The following is a 6,000-nucleotide window of genomic DNA, read 5'->3' as shown; positions in this document are numbered from 1 at the left end:
ACGAGTCCAATATTTCACGCGGGCTGGAGGTAAAACTTTTGGCGACTAAATTTTGGTTTAGGCTGTTAGCGCGCCCAATCCTGAGCCTTTAGGTTCACCTCCAGCAACTAAAAAAAAATTAGTCCAAGAAAACTTTTACAAATGGCGCCTTTTTCCGATGAAAAAATCGGGCAGAAAGTTTGAGTTTTTTAGTGACCAAACTTTTGGTAGTGGAAGGTTTCTGTAAAACCGAATGATGTTGTACTAGCCCTTGTATGATGCTAATTTCTAAGTTCAAAAAAAAAAACTGCTTATTTTCAAACGGTGCCGTTTAACACCTAATTCACTTAGGCATATCTTCGTCTCTTCGGCTAAATCTCAATGCCACAACTTTTCTTCATACTTAAATTCTTTTTTATTTTTATTATTATTATGTAATTTTAAAAGCTCGAGCTCGGTGCTTGACTCCTTGTCAAATAAATATATGGATCGACAGGATACGCGGCATGCGGACGTGGGAACGGAAATCTGCTTAGAAATATATAGAATTCTTGGACATCCTACGGGCAGGATCTTTTTTTCATTAGCCCACCTGCACGGCGAATCGAAAATCCGCTTAGAAATAAATTTGCACGTATCCTTGTTAGTTACTGAATGATTGTCCTACACCAACTAAATGCATATTTGATCGCGGAAAATCAAAACCAAGTTGGCGCGAGTCCAGTATTTCGCGCGGACTGGAGGTAAAATGTTTGGTGACTAAATTTTGGTCCCTAAAGGTTCACCTTCAGTGACTAAAAAGAAATTAGTCGAGAAAAGTATGCATGTAGGGGATGTGTACGAGAAACCAAACAAACCCTAATTACCTATTCCTCTATTCGACTTTAACTCCTTGCCTACACCCGTCGCCGTAGTCAGTGCCGGCCCAAGCCTTGCCCAAAGGAAGGCCTCCCGCCTCTGCTGTCCAGCTCCAGCATCCCGCCTCCACGGCTCCAATGCTCCATCGTTCCATCCAACTGCCCATCAGCCATCGTAGGGATAGGGTAAGTGACTAAGTGGGTAACTAGGGTTCTGGCCTTCTGGGTTCATAGCTGCGGCTGCCGCCTGCCCCTTCCTGCTACCCTCAGCCATCGGCCATGCCTACGAAGTACGAAGCCCTGGTGGCCAACGGGCAATGGACAACAGGGCTATGGAGGACCCTACGCCCCTACGATCCATCCTCCATAGCCCGTCTTCTCCATCTGCCGTCCTCGGCAGTCGGCATCTCGGCTTGTCGGCCTCGGCCGAAGACTCTTCTTCCGCGAAGAGTCTAAGTTCTAAACTCTTCTTCGGTTCTTCCTTCTTCCCTGAATTCGTAGCTTGGCTCGGTAACTCGGTTCACCGTTCCCGAATCTCACTTCGCCCTTTCCGTTCGCCACTCGCTCTCGCCGTCCTCGGAGGGAATCAGGAAGGCGGCGTCGCCGGCGTGACGCGTGACGGCGTCTCTTGGCTCTCTTCTCCTTCTCGGCAGTCGGCCCAGCCCTCCGTCGTCGCCGGAGCCCGGAGCCGGAGGTGAGCTTCCGTGGGATTTTTTTCACTTATTTTTTCCCCTTAAGATTTTTTGGCAGCTTGTTTTTCTGCTGCATTTTTTTTCTGATTCAAGGTGAGCTGTTATTCTGCCAAGTGCCAACCACTATTTTTTATGCGGGGGCTTTCATCCCAAAAACTTGATGTGATGATGTCAGAAATATTGTAGCTATTTGATATGGATCTCGTCATGGACTCATGGATGTTGTATCTATAAATATTGTAGCTATTTATGCTTGCAGAGATAGATTTACATTATATTTTTGATGAAAATGTATAATGCTTGCATTATTATTGATTCGGAAGACAGAGAACATGCTGTATAACTGTATAAGTGATATTTGTATGTTTTCTTAACTTGGATTTCTGTTGGTTGTTAAAAATATTTGTAGGTTTAACGGGCATCTGACATTCCGTATTTTTTATTGTCTATTGCTTTAGGTATAACTTTATATTTATTCTGAAAAATTGACAGTAGCTTTTCATGTCTAGGGTCTTCATTAAAATTGATAGGAGCTCCGGCATCACTTCTCACCATCGAGTTTCTATTTCGGCACTGCTTGTCAGGACTTGAGTTCGTCGTCGAGTCCAGCATCGCTTCTGTTGACATTTCGGGTTTTATCATTTTCAACTCTCTTGTATTTTGATTTGTTTGTAGTGATTGTGTTAATTGTTTAGATTCAAATGTCTAATAGAAAATTTGAATGTGGGTATGAAAAATTCAAAAAGAAAAAAAACAAAAAACTCATTCAATCTCAAAAAATCGAAAAATCAAAATACTACATCCAGTTCAACTCCGAATGAAATAGAGTTTCAAGATGACATAAAAGAACGAAACAAGTATCTTAAGAACGTCTTACATGTGGACCCTTATAGTCATCCATACGAACATGTGACTCAAGAGGTTTGACGCCACTTAATTGACGATGTGTGGAAAAGCAAAGAACACAAGGTAACTTACATATTTAGTGCTTCAGAGTTTATAAGTAAAATATTTGATCATAATGTTTTCTTTAGATTTTTAATTTGTATTTTTTGAAGGTGAGATGAAAAGCTGGCAAAAAGAATAGGAAAAAGCTTGAGTACAATCATTGTTCAGGATCTCGGTCATTTGTTGCAACAATGACTATACCGGTAATATGTTTTTGAGTATGTACTGGCTATATTTTTAGTGAACTGCCTGTGAAGCAGTCTATGGGATAGTTTTGGTTATTGTAAAATAGACAATTTGCTGCAAGTAGATTTTTAATTCTAGTTTGCTGCAAGTATATTTTTGAAATTCTTTTATGCAAGTAAATTTGACGGTTATTCTAGTTTTCTTATTATGTAGTGGCTATATGCTAATCTAAATTATACTTTGCAGCCGGAGTTTAATTGTTATGAAAACCTTGAATTTTCAGAATTCTATAAGAAAACTCATACCAAGAAGAACAAAGAGTAGATTGATCTTATTTGCGCCGTGAAATATGTAGGTATCTAAAATCTCAATAATCATTTAAATCAATTTATGCTTTTGCAAGGTTATATACATCTTACAAGTTTGGTGACAGAGTTCTTAAAGAAAAGAGCGAGAGATGGAGCGTGAGGAGCTGCGGAGGCAATTGGAGCAGGAGAGAAGAGAGCGTGAGGAGGAAAGAAAAGAGCGAGAGGAAGAACAGAAGCAAATTGCACATCTTACAAGTTTGGTGATAGAGTTCTTAAAGGAAAAGACTCAAACGCACAAGTCATGTATTTTTGTATAAGAATATTTTTGTCTACATGATGGTGGTTTGGATGAATACCAAGATTATATATTTTGGGATTTTTAATTACATTTTGATGTGTTTGGTGATGATTATCACCTTAACATATGGTATGGATGAAACATTGTGATGTATGGTTAATAGGTATGCTTGACTTTAGACTTATAGATAATGATATTTATAATGAATGATTATGGATTCTCCAACATTGTGTATACTTCTATTTGAATGAGCAAATGTATTGTGCAATATGGATATTGGATAGGCTGTGTTGGTTGTACAGGATTTGGAACGAGCCCAAAAATAAATATCAAGCTTATAATTTGAATTGTTAATTAAATACAGGTTAGTACTTTCTGCCACCAAAAAATGTTTGTTGCCAATGTATTCCAATACATTCTACGACCAAACTATTGGTGGGGGAAGATAGACATTCAGTGACCATTTTTTTGGTAGCGGAAGACAAACATTCCATGACCAACTATTTGGTCGGTGTTGAAATTAGCGACAACAGATTTGGTCGCTGAAAATTTTCTTCGGCAACCAAACGTTGGTCGTTGTTGGTGTACCTTAGGTGACCACACAATATTGGTCGCCAAAACCTTTCAGTGACTAGGGTTCGGCGATGAAGAGTATGCTAGTCGCGAAAAGATTTCGGCAACCAAATATGGTTATTCTGCGACTAAAATCTTAGTCGCTGAATATGTATTTTCTTGTAGTCAAGCCGACTCCTGAAGATCACAAGTTGACTCTTGAAAATCTCAAGTCGACCCTAAAAATTTGCGTGTTGATCCCTCTATGCTTGAAAACTGCAATAGTTAGTTTTTTTGCGAGTCTAAACGATTGTTTTCTTCTCTCGACGGCATTTTTGACCGTCTAACGGCTAGTAAAGTGTTCTAACCATTTTTAAATAGTACAAATGCAAGAGAACACAAAAAAAAAAAAGATAAGAGCTCAGGCACCAAAAAAAATCCACTAAGAGCAAGAGAGAAAGACAAAGAGAAAGCTTCAACGAGCATATCATTCTTCAGAGCTTTTATTGTGAGCTGAAAGATCACATCCTCAACTTTAGAAAGTTGGAGATGCGCCTTCAAGAAGCATTCAAGTCAACCAACCTAGTGTAGCTCTATTTATTATTTTTGTATTTACTATCTTGAAGTTTTATTTATTATAACAATATTTAATTCTTTTTGTCATTTGCAGTAACAAGTTTCTGAAATTGAAACTTGGGGGCAAGGTCTGTCCAAATCTTAAATTGGATTGTATTAACCCTAAAAAAGGCTCAGGATAGGTTTTGATTGATTGGCCTGAAGAAGTCAACTGGGTTGATTGTGAACTCGAAAAAGAAATCGATGAAAGTTTTGGTTGATTGACCTGAAAAAATTAACTAGGTTTGGTTTTGAACTCGAAAAATAATTGGGTTGAAATCTAATTATAAATTATAGTGAAATTTCTAAGAATTCATGGATAGTGAATATAGGTGCTGAGTTGGCACAGAACTACTATAAACTTCTTGTGTTTATGTTGCTTTTTTTTTTTTGTTTCAACATCTTGCATATTTACTTACTATTTACTTGCTAAAATCATTATTCATTTGTTAAGTATTTAATTCTATTGCATTATTTATCCAAGATTTTTAAAAAATTCAATTCACTTCCTCTCTTGGGCTGCATAGCTAGGCAGCAAATATAAAATCTAGTTCCCCTTCAATATTGATTGTGCAAATCTCGAGCAGTTCTGGATTATGCTAGTTATTCCTCTACCTTATCGGGTTTGGAAATGATGTGTTTGGTTTCTTGGAAGCTTACACAGACACATATGCACACTCTTGACCCTAGAATTTAGCTGGTTGCTTCTTTTAACTGATTTAAAAATGATTCCTTAGGCTTAGTATAGATACTAAATATTATCTTTTTCAACAATGACTCGAACCATTATTCCTTCTTCTGTGACAGTGGAAGGTTCACGTTGGGATAAAAAGAGAATTCCTAGGATCACTCCAAGATTTTTAATTAATAAAAAGGATGTTCTAAGATGGTTGTTATTGACGCAAACATGGGCTTTAGAAACTCTATAACTAACTTTGAGTTCCCCCCATTGGTTGAATGAACATTATGCATTTACTTCTTGAAGTGCTTGGGGACTAATCCATGTCTTATACTGCTCCAAAGTCAATAAGTATCTTATGCTTGAATATGTATTTTTTTTTCTTAAGTTTGTATTGAATTTTACAATATTATTTTGTTTGATAGTTTCTTATGTAATTTATAAAATTTTGATGGCGCTTCATCTTCTACTATAGTTTTATCCTTTCCTTTGTTTTCAAAAAAAGTGCACTAGATCCTTCTTCTTCTTCTTCTTCTTCTTCTCATTTGTCTAGATTTTGCATTTCTAAAAGTTGAACCTTTTCTTTTAATATTAGTAGTTTCTTTTTGCTCTCTTAATAGGTCATCTAGGCTTACCTTTTCGACAATTTTCTTAATTTGCCATCTCTAGAATACCTCATCAAGGAATTGAATTCTTTCCTTTTCTCAATTTTTTGAAGGGTTTTGTTCCTTGATTTTTGGCTAAGGTTGATGAACTTTGTAAGTTGTTGTTTCTTTTCTTTAGATGTTTTAGGGAATCTATTAAATCTATTATAAATTTTTCTGCACTTGATAATACATAATCTTATTATCACTTGCTTGCTCCTTGCTAGAGGATTCATCACAAC

General features: G+C 37.1%; 1 long non-coding RNA gene across 1 annotated transcript; it reads left to right on the top strand.

Annotated features, from left to right (window-relative positions):
* Positions 1-818: 818 nt before the first annotated feature.
* On the top strand, positions 819-3,495 carry LOC103696905. The gene is made up of 5 exons (XR_005507373.1): positions 819-1,530; positions 2,038-2,497; positions 2,587-2,679; positions 2,946-3,013; positions 3,096-3,495. It is a non-coding gene; the product is annotated as an uncharacterized LOC103696905 (long non-coding RNA).
* The last annotated feature ends 2,505 nt before the right edge of the window (positions 3,496-6,000 follow it).

The sequence above is a fragment of the Phoenix dactylifera genome, unplaced genomic scaffold (assembly GCF_009389715.1).
Source record: "Phoenix dactylifera cultivar Barhee BC4 unplaced genomic scaffold, palm_55x_up_171113_PBpolish2nd_filt_p 000153F, whole genome shotgun sequence".
NCBI classification, from domain to species: domain Eukaryota; kingdom Viridiplantae; phylum Streptophyta; class Magnoliopsida; order Arecales; family Arecaceae; genus Phoenix; species Phoenix dactylifera.
This window is presented reverse-complemented; position numbering and strand designations above follow the sequence as displayed.